This window comes from Aquila chrysaetos, chromosome 13 (assembly GCF_900496995.4).
Source record: "Aquila chrysaetos chrysaetos chromosome 13, bAquChr1.4, whole genome shotgun sequence".
Lineage (NCBI taxonomy): Eukaryota > Metazoa > Chordata > Aves > Accipitriformes > Accipitridae > Aquila > Aquila chrysaetos.
This window is the reverse complement of record NC_044016.1, coordinates 22,083,200-22,096,975: the sequence shown is the minus strand read 5'-3', so window position 1 is coordinate 22,096,975 and position 13,776 is coordinate 22,083,200. Positions and strand designations below refer to the sequence as shown.

The following is a 13,776-nucleotide window of genomic DNA, read 5'->3' as shown; positions in this document are numbered from 1 at the left end:
GGAAAAGAGCCAGCAGAGCTAGTTAAAGCTGCAGAGAAAAGATACAAGTTGCTGCTCTGTCTGAAAGATTTGGGAGAATCACAACGGCTTTTGCTTAAGATACAAGGGGACACACCAAGGCCATTAATACCCTAGGGCTGAAAGACAACAAACCCCCACTGATAAATCTGAAACAGCTGAGACGCCAAGATCCTGTCTACTGAAATGCAGGGTATGTGCAGGAGTTTTGTGTGAGTGCTGGTGGGCAGAGATCAAAGGGTCCCAGACGAAATCCTGCCCTGGGATGCTGCCACAGCTTGTCCATGGAAAATGAGATTTTTTTTCCCCTCTCTTACAACCTCTAGTGGCCAAAATGCACAAATCCAGGCAGAACCTGCTTGCTGGAGTCAGTAAGGCTGCCTCCCACGAGATTTTGGTGCATGTCCCATAAATGGAAAGGGGAATCCCATGTGAAAGGACCTGCAAAAGTGTCTCAGAGCATCTCCCTGCACTGGGGCAGGATCCCTTAATCCTTAATGACAGATGTCTTAGCAAACCCATTTTTAAAAAGCCTCCTTGGAGCACTATTAGAAAGTTTTCTGCCTCTGTCCCAGTGCTGTGACTTTGCTGGTTCAGCTGCTACTCTGGCATGGGGCAGGGGGTGGCAGAGAGAGAGAATAACATTTGATATACTGTATCTCACTATTGCATCTCCATCTAAACTTTCAGCTGCTGCCATTCTGCAGTCCCTTTACGACTGGCATCATTTCATAAAGGGATTTCATATGTTTCCATTGCACAAATCACATACTAACAGAAAGCTTGTTTCCTATGTTTTTCTCTTGCTCTTGTCACTGACCTGCAGGATCACCCCTGCAGCAATGACAGAAAATGCGCACACAGAAATGTTACCGTAATGTATTTTTCCAGCTGGTTTAGCAGCTGGACACAAACAGGAGGAGCCAAACACAACAAAACCTGCCAGCTCTCCCAGACCCATTCACTAATGCTGGTGTAGTGTGACCTGCTGCTGGAGAAAGCACCCAAAGGCCAAGCAGCAGTTCTGCAAATACTGGGTGCCTTCTAGTGAGAAAGAGGAGCTCGCAATATGTGTAATAGCACTTTTTTTACTATTTGGGCTTCTTTTCTATTTTGGACTTTCTGTTTTTCTCATTGCCAATTGCATATAATCATAATCCAACCTCATAAATATTATTAATACTGAAACCTGAGACACAGGGAGGAACACTGGTGACTTCTGGTTATGAAATGAACTAATGAACAGGGGTAAGAGTGGAGCACAAAAGTTTTGAACATAGCTCTTTTACAGCTTGAGATGCTGTGGCAACTTTGAAATGATTATTCTGACCTTTAGAGCCATTGCAAGGCCCTCACTGGGATTTATGGCCCCGGCTGTAATGCGCTGCCCTTCATCTTACAGTGTGAAGGCTTTGCTGCATAGTTTTCCTTTTGCATGCTCAAAATCAGGTTCACTGTCTTAAGAATATTACTAGAGAGCAAATGGTGCTTAGTAACAGGGGATCTTTACGAATATGGTCTCCTGACTTACACCAGGAACCAGCTCTCTCCTTTTTATCTGGTCAGTGGCCACTACCAGTGAGCTGCTGGCCAGTGATGTTGCAGGGCAGTGCAATATCTGGAAGCTTCAGATCTTCCCTGTGCTCCTCCGGGCTCCCACAACCCCGCTTGCCTCGTGGTATCACTCCATCTTTCAACTTCACCTTCTTCCTTTGCTTTTAAGGAAGATCCTTAAGGCTGATGAGGCTTTCCTTTGCTTCACTGGATTTTTGCTCCTACAGGCCAAAGATACTGAACGCTGTATCTCCCTGCATGACTTCTGAAGGGGAATGGTCCCCGTGGTCCAACAGGTCCAAGCTGGGACTGTCCATGCACATGCAATTCTTCTCAATTGGTATTGTATGAAAAAAAGGCCTGCCCAGATATGGGATTGCCTGGGAAAAATTGGAGAGCTTATCACGTGTGGCTGTGTCCTGGGGGTTAAGGAATAGCTCCAAGCACATCATCCTACCTGCAATGGACGAGCAAAGTTTTCACCCTCCCAGTGAGGTCTCAGGACATTCAGCTGGTTGGTGGGAGATTTGTTTTGCATGAAAGTCTACTCCAGCCCTGAATGGCAGGCTCTGTGCTCAGCCTCAGTTATCACATCCCTGGAGGAAACACTGAGCTCCTAAGCACTTCCAAGCTGTTAATTCCTGAATCTTATTAACAAGAGCCAGCTCAAACATCTGAGAGCAGATTGCAGCAACACCTTGCTCCTGCCTCCACCAGCAGCCAGCCCACAAGGCCTCTGTGCTGCTTCACAATATCTTATGTAAAACTCAGATTGCAGGAGCGATGAACAACTTGGGAGGGCCAGGGACAATCTCTCCCATCCCCTCCTCCCCCTTCACAAATGCTCCTTTCTTGCCTAGAAAGCCCATCATCATTTCTGCAAGTACCTTCCCCCCAACACCTCTTTAGTCCTCTGCTCTGCACTGTACGTTGAATAAAAGTTAGTGTTTTCCCAGCTGGAAATGGCCCCTTCTCTGCCTCCCTTATTCTCAGGAGACCTCACAAATGTTTCACTGCTACCTCCAGCAAGGACTGGCCCCTTCTGTTGCTAATTAGGGAGCTAAGAGGTTTCCCCAGGCACTTCACAGTGAAACCGAGCCCACTAAATGAATGGCAGGCAACATCTCTGGGGGTAGGGAGTGAAGTTACACAACAGCTGCTTGGAAACAGGCAGTTTGTTACGTGTGCTGGTTTTAGAGACTCAGCAGCATTAAAAACAAAAGCAACTTTCAAGTCCCAAACAGTATATTTAGGTCACTGATACCCTGGGGATAATCTCGGGGATATTGGTGATGCGAGGCAGGCAGCAGGTGCTGGGGGCTTGTGCTCAGAGCCTGGATGTGCAAAACGTGATGGTCCCTGCATGTGCACCTGGCCATGCACTGAAAGCCAGGTGTACGGGTCCTTTGTGTGCTCTGTGATAAGGGTTCTGCTATGCTGCGCACTAGGAGTGTTAATCCTGGAGTGTAATGTGAGACAGAGCCCTCTTGGGCTTGGACATATTGCTGGCATTTTGGTAAGTGAGTGTGGTGGAGGCTTGTGGGCTTGGCTCAGCTAACCCACATGCCCAGCAGCCTAGACATGAGGAATTTCTTATACAGAAGGAAGCTCCATACAACCAGTACAAATACAACTTTAAACCCTGGTCAGTTATGCCATTTTTGTTGTCTTACAGTCTTAGGAGTGTGTTGTGGATCTCCTGGAACTGTTGCTCCAAGCCATGTAAAATTATCATCTTGAAAAGAAAGAAAAAATAATTTAAAAAAAAGGATGCAACTGACCAAAGGCACTTGAGGGAGGGACTAGTCTTAAGGTCTGTAGGACAATATAGATATAAATATCTTCTGGAAAAGAATATCCTGGGTGATTTGTCATTACTGTAGTGACAGAACCATTGAGGGCAGAAACAAAGGCCTTATCTTCAACAAAGGGTTGCAGATAAGTCAGGATGCATAGGGTGTCTATACTCAATAATTTATTTAGTTTAACAAAAAAAAAAAATCTAAAAAAGCAATTACCATATTTGGGTGAGGCAAAAAGAAATGGCAGAGAATTATCTCCATTATTCTCAATAACAATGACCGCTGCTGAGGATCCTATAATAGTAACTATTATTGCGAGCCAGATCCCAAGTTCCTTTTCTCCATCCTTATCTTGGCAAACTCCTGGTCTTGCTTTCAGTGGGCATCAGTGCTCAGTGGCTGCGAGGAGTAGCTGCGTTGCAGGAGAGGGGCAGGTTATCTCTGTCCTGTTGCTCTGCCATAGCTCTGCATAGCCAACTTCCCGAAACTAGCCCTTACAAAGAAGGGCTTCAGAGGGAAAAGGAGAAGCCCAAATCTAAGCATGGGTTTTCCAGAGACATCAGCTGAGCATTAGGCACCCACAGAGTTCCCACAATTGGCACAGGAGGCAGCCAAAGGGCTGCTGGAGTGTATAAGCTCCCCTTTGCAGGCCTGAAGAAACATGCAAGAGGAGAGGTGTTTTTTGAGAAGTCGGTCTCATGATGTGTTCAGTTCATTGGAAAGTCTGGAAAGTTTTCTGCTCTGATCCTGTGTGTTATTTCCTCCCTTTTTGGGAACTGTGCTAGCTATTTGGAAACATTTCTGTGGCCTCCTTTCTGAATAATTTTTTATTCTCGCTATGTTTTTTCGTACTGTCCATTATTAGTTGTTATGCCTACATTGTATAACAACAACAACAGTAATATGAAACTCTTCAGGTCCAGAGGCATTAAGAAAATGAAGACTGAATCAGCTGAACTTCTAACATAAGGATATGATTTTCATTTTTCATTAAAAACAGCCAGTCTGGAAAACCAGGGATGTTTGAGTATAATGTAATAACAGCACTGCAGACATCTCATCTAAAGAAAATAGCACTATGGACCTTGAGCCTTATACAAGGACCCACAAATACAGCTGAGAAAATAATTAGGTGCTGCATTTTAAGATATTGGTCTGAGTATGGTAAACAAGACTCTATCAACAAGTCTGTAAGTATAATTGTTTTCTCTCCTCCGGCTTTTCAGCATTCTTGGAAAGACTTATCTAAGCAAAACCCCAGCATATGTAACTGACCGGTCCTTCCCAAAGGTACAAGGATAAAGCCCTTTGCGAGTGGCTATTAAGAAAACTTGACAACAACAGCTTGCAGGATGAATCCTTGCCAAAGATTAATAAGCAGTTCCACAAGCAGTGGAACTAATGAAGCCTCATTTCCAACACATCTTTGCAAAATACAGCTACTATTTACAAATACAAAGACTTTGTATTTTGCAAGTACAAACACAAAAACTTTTAAACTGAATTGTTCTAAGACTTTGTTTTCTCTAGGTATGTTTATAAAATTCCCCCTGTACTTCCCAAAGCAATCAGTTTTCATGAAACATGTAGAAACACCTTTCAGAACTATTTTTGAAATCTCTGCTTGCCGAATTTGTTGAAATCAGCAAACAGATCAAAAAGTTACTGGGAGGACACACATATAGACACACCAAGTGATTGTACAAGCATTGGTTCTGCAGGAAGCAAGGAACTAAGGTGAAGTTGTAAAAGAAAATATAGGAGAAAGCACTCATTTCTTAGCAGTGTTGCATTGACAGAAGTTGCAAGGCATCCCCCATGATGAGTGCTGAGACATACAGTAGCCAAGAATGATCCAATTCCAGCTCCTTTGGTTTCAATGGCAAAATCTTCAGTGCCATTAGTGAGACCACAGCTTACTTTTGCACCACATCCAGAGGATGAAGTGCTCAGTGAAGTGGCCAAGTCCATGTAAGATACAAAACAATTGAGAAAAACTTCCAAAGGCCCTAGTAAAGGCTGAGCCTTTTAAACCCGATGCATGTTTTGGCATTTGCAGTTGGTGGGAGAAGGAATGAACCAAAAGTTAGGTAAGTGGGACAAAGTGATGGCAGGTGGAGCTCTCTGTATGCCAGTATAAGTTAAGGGAAGCTGGAAAAAAATATTTCACTTACCTAATATTTAAATGAAAAATTCTGAGTTAGAGTTGATCTTAGGGAAAAGCTCTGGGCACCTCTGTGGATAGTGCAGTGTTGAGAGAGTAAGCTCAGTGCAGAGCAAAGCAAAACCAAAATAAGATGTCATGTATTAAATAGGTCAGGAATTTATATATTACCATAATAATTCCTGAATAAATCAGCTGTATATCTCCACCTTGAAATCAGTGTTAGGTATGGTCACTTCTATAACAAAGGGGCAGAGAGGAATAGAAAAGGCAGAAAAAAACCTGGCATCATAATCACAGGGACAGTGGAGGCTGTGATGGGAGAAGGGAATGAGTGAGCAGGATGGTTTAGTTTTGTAGTTGAGTTAGAGGAGAGGCAAGCACAATGAATTTCTAATTTGACCTTTGATAAAGCCTCTTGTCACCTTCTGAGCACCTTCCATGACTTTATATGAATTATAATCTAGGAGTTACACAATACCTGGTGTAATAAGTAAAGGAAATCTAATTTTATGATGCATATAATTTTGAGACAAAAAGAATGGCTGAAAAATGTGACCAAGACAAATAGCTGTAGTGATAAAATTAGTATTAATAAAGATGGTGATGGTTAAAGTGTGTCAGTTCTTCTGCCTCTTGTCTTAGGATTCCCATTCAGCTTTGTGTAGCTCACTAAAGCTGAGATTCTTCCTGCTGCTCTTTAAGCACAGCAGCATCCACATGGGGAAATACACTTAAAACACAGAGAGCTTGAGCTGAGGATGGACAGACAGAAAAAGCCAGTGTAATCTTGGTTTCTGTCACAAAGGCATCACTTAAGAGAGCACAGAGTTGTCCTTTCCGCAGCTCCCATGCAGTTAGAAATCTCTGTCCCGAAGATAACGGAGGTGTTTTTTTAAAGCTGCATCTTCTCTCCGGTGTAACCACCTGAGGGCAACATCACTCACGCGATGGGATACGCAGGGCTCCTGTGCCTGGAATATTGCACTCGCTTCCAGGAACCACATTACCAGAAAAATCGTGCCAAACGAGAAGCAGCTCAAAGAACAGCAACAAAGGTGATTAGGAGGCTGGAGCTACTATGCAGAAAAACATTACAAAAGCAAAATCTAGTTTGCCTAAGGGATGATTGATTAGGAGCAGCATCCTGACCTCCAAATATTTGAAGAGTGAAGAGAAATTATTCAGCATAATAAAGGAAGATAGAACTATGAATAATTGGTGGAAATGAGGCAAGGAAAATGTGCCCGCTCTTCCTGTTGTATTTTTCCTACCTATGAGATACTGGCCTGTGAATTGGAGGTACTCATATTGTGATTCTCTAATGAAAGATCAAGGCTCTGTCAGGGTAAGCATAGTACAGGCCAGGAATAGAGACCCTTGGCCAAGAAGAGCAGCTCATAGTCTACGTGACAGTCAGGAGATGACTAGCGGGTAAAGCACACGAGTGTTGTGGGGGCAGGAAGGTAGGGATACCACGAAGTAAGAAATTCTTTGAAAAAGAGAAGTCATTCCTCCAAGAAAAGTGTCAGAAGTCCTGGGAAATCAAAGCTGTTCTCCCCCATCCACAACTTTCAAAATACATATGGTCCCAAGAAGGATCTTTCTTCTTTGCCAGCCTATGACATATTTTTGGGGGTGCTCCAGAGCAATACTGATTTCAGGCCAGGGCAACTTCTCCACTTTCCCACGCCTTTTCAAGGAAGTGGGTGTTTGGATCCTTTGTCAGACATGACGGTGGTTGGAGGCAGCCCATGGGACACATCACCATTTGCCCTGAGTCTGGAGAATTATTTTTCTGGTGGGGAGGGAAGTGGAGGCATCCATCTCTGTGCAAACTCTGAGCTGGTGCCTAGAACAATGAGTGGAAGGGAGGACTGAATTTATAGTATTGATGTAAAGTGCCACCTATGTATGCAGACAGGTCTAGAGAGGGAACACAGAAGTCCTGCATGCCCTGCAGTCCAGGTTTGGCTTTCTCACTGCATGAATTTGTCTAACATAGCATAACTTTGAGCCTCACGGCAGTGGGCGATGAACTGTTTGCCGTGCTGATGAACCCATAGTGAGCTGTGGGCTGGGAGGACTGTGCCGGAGGGACCCAAGGGGACTGAGAACCAGGCACTGTGCAGTGTGGACACAACTGAGCACCTCTAATGGCCCACAGGATGGCCATGACGGAAGTGGTCCAGTCTGGTCCCTCGTCAGGGGCAGGCAGCCCTCCCCAACTGCCTGACAAGGCGGGAGAGAAGCGCAACGAGTCTTCCAGTAAGGGGCCGAGGAGGATAGGACAAGGTGAGCTGGATGCACTGGGCAAGCTAGCAAAGCTGTGGCACTGCAAGCCCTGGTGCTGCCTGAGCCTCTTTAAAGAGTTGATTTAGCAACCTGGGAATGTACATAGTTGACAGGATCGCACTGTGCCAGTGCTGAAGGCAGAGCTAAGCAGTAGAGCTAAAGCTGTGGCACTCGGGGGTAGGTTAGCATCCGTCCTCTGCTCAGGAAGGGAAAAGCTTATGCAGTGTTTCCAGGGGGGGAGCTCTGAGTGCCCCTGTAAGCACAACACAAGAAAATGGTGCTAAGACAGAGGCATGGCCTGTCATTTGGTAGGAGCTGCCAGCCTGCCCAGGTTAGCAGTGCTTAATAAAGGAAGTGTTACAAACCAGGACAGTACAGGGGTGGCATCTCCTGTCTGCTCATCTAAGCCCAGTCCACACTTCTGCCGTATCCAGCTCCCCTGTGGCACTGAGTGGGTGTTTTTGTGCAGGTGTTGGAGTTACTAACCCTCACCAACCCAGCTCTCCTGTTCCATTCCCCTCTCAATATCCCTTGCTGGTGAGGTCTGAGGGACACTGGTATAGCTGAGAGCCATCTCTTTCCCCACTTTTCCCCCTGCCAGCTGTCAATCATCTATCTGGCACCCAAATTCAAGTCTTCCCATATCAGGCTCTCCCTTTCTTCCCTTTCTGTCCCTCCATCTGCCTCCTTCAGCCACTGATGGGACCACAACAGCCCTTGGAACGTGACAGCATGAAAATTGGCTCTTTGCACAGAGCTCCCTGCATGGATTTGGGGTTCATTTTCTTAAAAAGTGCAGAGCTAAAAGCTTCAGGGTGATCTGGGGCCATGGGAGAGCCTTGGAAAAGGAGCAATTCTGGACCTGTCCAATATGCAGAGTGCCCCGTTACATCGGGACTTTGCAGAAGGATCCACAAGATGTTCCTTATTTAAAATGCAATTGGAGAAGGGAACGCTGCACCAGCAGACTCATCTAGCTCCAAATAGTCAGGATGTCAACAGCAGTGAAGCTGCAGCAGCATAGTCTAACAAGCTTGCTCAAGACCCTGACCAGACTTGATGGGCCTTCCTGGAAGTCTGTCTTGCTGTTACTTCATCCTTGTTAAAGTTTATGTACAGTTGCTATGCTGCAATTGAACACTGATGCTGTGGTAGGCATGCCCTAAGCGTGACAGAGCCTGAAAATCTGTGAAGCAAACCGAGCTCAGGTAACTAAACTGACTCCAAACAGAAAGCAATGAAAGACAGCAACCCCTCCTTCCCTTCCCAGATGCCCTATTTAAGAAAGAAAATCCTAATTCTTCTAACAGTCCTGTTATAGGACTGAACTGTACCAATGATGACAGGTCTTAAAAAAAAAAAAAAAAAAAAAAAAGATGGGCAAATCTATTGCCTCCTCTCAGAGGGCTTATTTGCAAATATGGCTAACCAGATCCCTTTCCTACAGTCTGCAGCAATATTTTTTTACCCTGAGATTGAGGAGTCAACACTCAAATACATCAGCCTGGAGGCAGACTAATGCACCATCTCCGCTATAGCATTATCCCCACAGTCCACTGTTTTCAGGTTCCTGTTAAAGATTAATAATCAAAGAGCAAACAGCTTTTGTTTTGACTCTAATACTGATTCAAGCCTGGATCTCTGTTTAAGCAAACCAAGTGGGTGTTCATTTGTTTTGAGAATCACTGGTTCCCAGGAAAGAGGACAGATTTCTCTTTCTGTCTTCTGGATAGTTGGTGTGGGCAGCTTTGTGCCCAAAAGGCGTTCATGCCTCCATGGCATAGCAGCTGGGACCTGGATGACGTAAACCCGTAAGAGAGGTCCCTATCCTGCAAATAAATTGTTAGGGAAAAAAAAGGCAAAGTGATTTTCCAATAGAGGGCCCTAACCTATGGCTTTTCTGGCAGCCTAAAGCCCTATCTGTTCTTTACTAGCATCCTCTGCAGGTTCCCAAACTGGGTATCTCTGAGCCAAGGATAAGAAGGGGAAAGGAGGAGACCAGTACTGAACTGCTTATTGCTTTATGTTGGTTTCTAGTATCTCCTACCCTTAGGTTCCACTGTTGCAAAGCAACATATAAAGGGTATCTGGCAATGCATTCAAGTACCTGACCTGTGCAGTGGCATGAAGAGGGAGATACAAACTGTTCTGTTACAGAAGACACGGCAGAGGTCGCCCTCCCTGGAGGGGAAGTCACCACTAGGAGACTGTTTTGTTTTTCCTGGCAGTTCCCTCCTGGCTTTGTAGGGTCCTTGCCCATACGCTTTTTTCCTCGGAGAAGCAGTCAGAGAGGTTCATTTGATTTCATCGTATCCTGTTTTCACTGGCTTCTGGAAAATAAAGCTGTTGTGAGTGTGAAAGAAAAAAAAGGGTTGAACCCTTGAACAGCGACCCGTGGAACAGCCATAGGTTCCACAGCTATATATGCTCCCCAGCCATGACAAACCTTCCCTGCTGCACAGACCCCAAGGAAGGAGGTGTGAGAAAGTCCAGCATCCTCCCCCTAGCACAGAGATGGGGACAGAAAAAGGTGTCCAAATATCTGCTGGTGTATCACCAACAAGTCACAGCCATCACTGGCTCCTGCCTCTTGGATGCGTGAGCAGGGCAGCAGCTCAGCTTTCCAGGTGATTTCTCACTCTTTTACGTTAGCTGCAGGATGGTGTTATCCCACCCTTTCCCCTTTTGACTTAAAGAGGAGGAGAACGTGTCCACCAAAGCAGAGACACACTGGCCAGCATGAAATGATGTTGGTCTGGGAAATCTGGAAGGCAGCAGCCCCCTCTGCTTAGGACCTCACGCTTCATTCATCCTCCCTTGCTCTGAGTCTTGGGAATATAGATCCAGCCAGCTTTGTTTTACAGCTGGACATGGAGAAGGGTCATTTCACAATCCTTTGGAGCTGCTCTGGGTTCACTAGCCTCTGATATCTGTCCCATTGTGTATTCCTGACATCCCTTTTCCATCTGAACTGCTATTCCATGTGCGATACTGCCATCATTACTGCTCCTGACTGCAGTGTGCTGTCTTGCAGAAGCTGGTGCCTCACTACTTCAGCTAAGTTCAGTCCCGTGTACGTTCCTCTTGCTGGTGATTTCCTGGGTGACAAACATCTGCATGGATCTTGGCCCTCATATTTCAAAAGGCTCAGAGGTGGAAGGCAATTAGTATTATCCTCCTATGCTTCCTGACCTGGAGGAGTTGCAGGGATGCCGTCAAACACCAAGGCAGAAGGAAGTTATCTAGAGTTTCATACATTGTTTGGAGAGAAATGCACCTCCCCTCCTGAAGTCTGTCTAAACCCTTTGTATCACAAGGAGCCTTCACCCTCCAGGCTGCTGCCCTGGATGCTGCTTTGTGAGTTCCTTCAGCAGGGGGTTAAATGGAGAAAGATGCCACAGAGTATCTGTGACCGCTTTTCTCAGCAGGAGACTGGCTTTGGCTCCCTTCCCACGGTTGCAGTGAACTTCTGGAGGCAGCAGTGGAAGCTGAGAAAGCACAAGGCCTTTGTGGAAGACTGTTAGTACATTATTCCCCTCTTTCCATTTCCCTTAATGCAACTGAGTATGTTCAATGACATACACATGAGGTTAAAAGCATCGGTGGCTCCAGTCGAGTGGCCCCTGCAGGTGCAGACACTAACTGCGTAATGGGGTGTGACTGAAAGGAAGCCCTGGAGGTTGTCCAGACTCAAACCCCTTGTAATCAAAACAACTGGAAGCAGTGACATGATGGGGAACCAACTTGCACAGTTCATCCTCTTCCTGACGGGGTCTGGTGAGCCCCGGGAATCCTGCCGAGTCTGGTAGGGCAGGAGGAGCTGGGCCATCAGAAACACACTTCAGTCTGTAGCCTGCACTGTCTCCAGACACATCCCAGCCTCAGAGAGCTCCTCAGTCCCAGCAGCACTGCCTGCCTGAGGAAATGCCGTCCAGAAGAGTGGCTGGGAATGTGCCAGAGCATGCAACTCATTATGCAGAAAAGCACTACACCAAAACATAAAGGAACAAGAGATTAAAGGGGAACAGATGTTGGCTGATCTTGTCCACTGTGCTCCTGGGAGGCAGCCTGGCGCAGCTGCTGTCTGCCCCAGGCTTTGCTAGCTCAGGGTAGCAGGGCTGGGATCCTTGCAGCCTTGCACTGCTCTTCGGAGGACAGTACTGAGTATGGCCCTGCTGGTACACTCTTCTGCTGTGGCAGCTTGTTTCATGGGGCGACCTTTCTGTAAAAATTCATTTAAATGAACCCCCGTGATCATAAGACATGAGCATTTAACTGTGGGATGCTGGGCTCCACTGAGGTGAACCATCCAACCCATAATGGGAAAGGAGATCTGAACCACTGGGTCATTTAGTCCCAAGCCACATTAAACCATCTGTGATGCAAAGCTTGCCATTAGAAAAGCCAGAATGGGCTACTGACACTGCCTGACTCTATACGCAGTTTAGCTGCCAAAACTCATTTTTCTCACTTAGTGCATAAGCCACATCATTCCCCATTTTTGTATCTTTTTCCTGCCTTCCTTTCATTGTCCATAGCCTTCCTTTCAATACTCTGTCTATTCTTGCCTTCCTTATTCTGCACTCTGCTGTATCAAGCCACTATTTACTCATATAATGGCTGGAGTCCCTCTCCTCATATCCTCCTTCCTCACCCTCTCTTTTTTCCTAAATCATCAGGAAAATGCTGCCACCCACACTGACATCTCTGACGGATTTTCGGAGGTGCCTCAGCCAACTTCTGGAGAGATTATGCTTCTGTGTCACTTAGTACAAAAAGGCCCAGTCTTCAGTCATTTAAATTTCTTTCTCTAGAGAGTCCTGATGGAGAGGGATGAAAAAAACCTAACCAAGAAGAAACAGCCCAAACTGAACAGCTTACCCTTTTTTGAATATTCTCCCTCAGTATCTCTAAGCCCTTTCTACTGTTTACTGATCCCTCCCTTCTGTCAGTCCCCACCACTGGGAGGTATTGTCCGACTAATGCAGAGCAGAACATGCCAGTAAACTCCGGACAAATTCAAACCATTAGTTGTAATGTGCCTACCACTACAGTATCCACAAATAGCTGTGAAATCCCAGAGAATTAAGCTTGAAGACTTAATGGCAGAAAAACTAGCCTCTTGATTTTCATCTGGATATGATGGCTCACTTGTACACATTTGATAACTGAGGAACTGCAGCTGTAACCATTCAGTGGAGCTCATTGCCTTCCAGCCTGTGACGGCACTTTCCCCTGCAAGTGTATCCTGTGTCCTGCCTTCCCCATCTCCTATATAGTCAGAAAGAGGAGAGGGGGTCAACCTTGCTGGTGCACTTCTTGGACTAAAGACAGTCCTGCTCCTTGTCGCATGCTCCAGGCTGTTGCTCTCACAGGGCTATAGCTCTGCGATCACACCATGCCTTCCCTGCAGGGCCACCTTAACATCTCACCACTTACCCCTGCTTGCAGCTGGGCCTTCCCCAGCACCCAACACCACGAATAGCACCTTTCCTCTGTCTCTCCTGTTACAGCATCATATGCTACCTGATCCTTGCAAAAAAGAACATCTTTCTCAGCAGGTGTCCTGAGCCCCCAAGGAAGTGTTTGCTGTTCTCTGTTTGCGGATCTCTTCTCATTTATCAGGCCAGCCTGGTCACTCATCACCTCCTGATGTTAACGCTGGAAGATAGGGCCACTGAGTGCAAGAGTGGCAAAGCTGTCATGCTCCAGCTGGGCAAAAGTGGAGCCTCACTTTTGTAAATATTGACACGTCTGCAAGCAAACAGAAGGCAGCTTTCAGCAAGCAGCTATCTGGCTCCCTGAGCTGATGCTGGACCAGAGACGCTTGGTGCTTTGTGGTTATGAGCTGCTGTTTACAGAAGGCAGGATACAGGAATGGATCTCCAGCAGCTGTGATGACAGTGACAAATTGATGGGCTCACAGAAGCCACCAGCTGCATG

General features: G+C 46.1%; 1 protein-coding gene across 2 annotated transcripts in view; it reads left to right on the top strand.

The window, feature by feature from the left end:
- Nucleotides 1-13,776, top strand: part of RSPH9 (radial spoke head component 9) — a 55,124-nt gene that overhangs the window by 10,034 nt on the left and 31,314 nt on the right. The gene's annotated exons all lie outside the window — the stretch shown is intronic.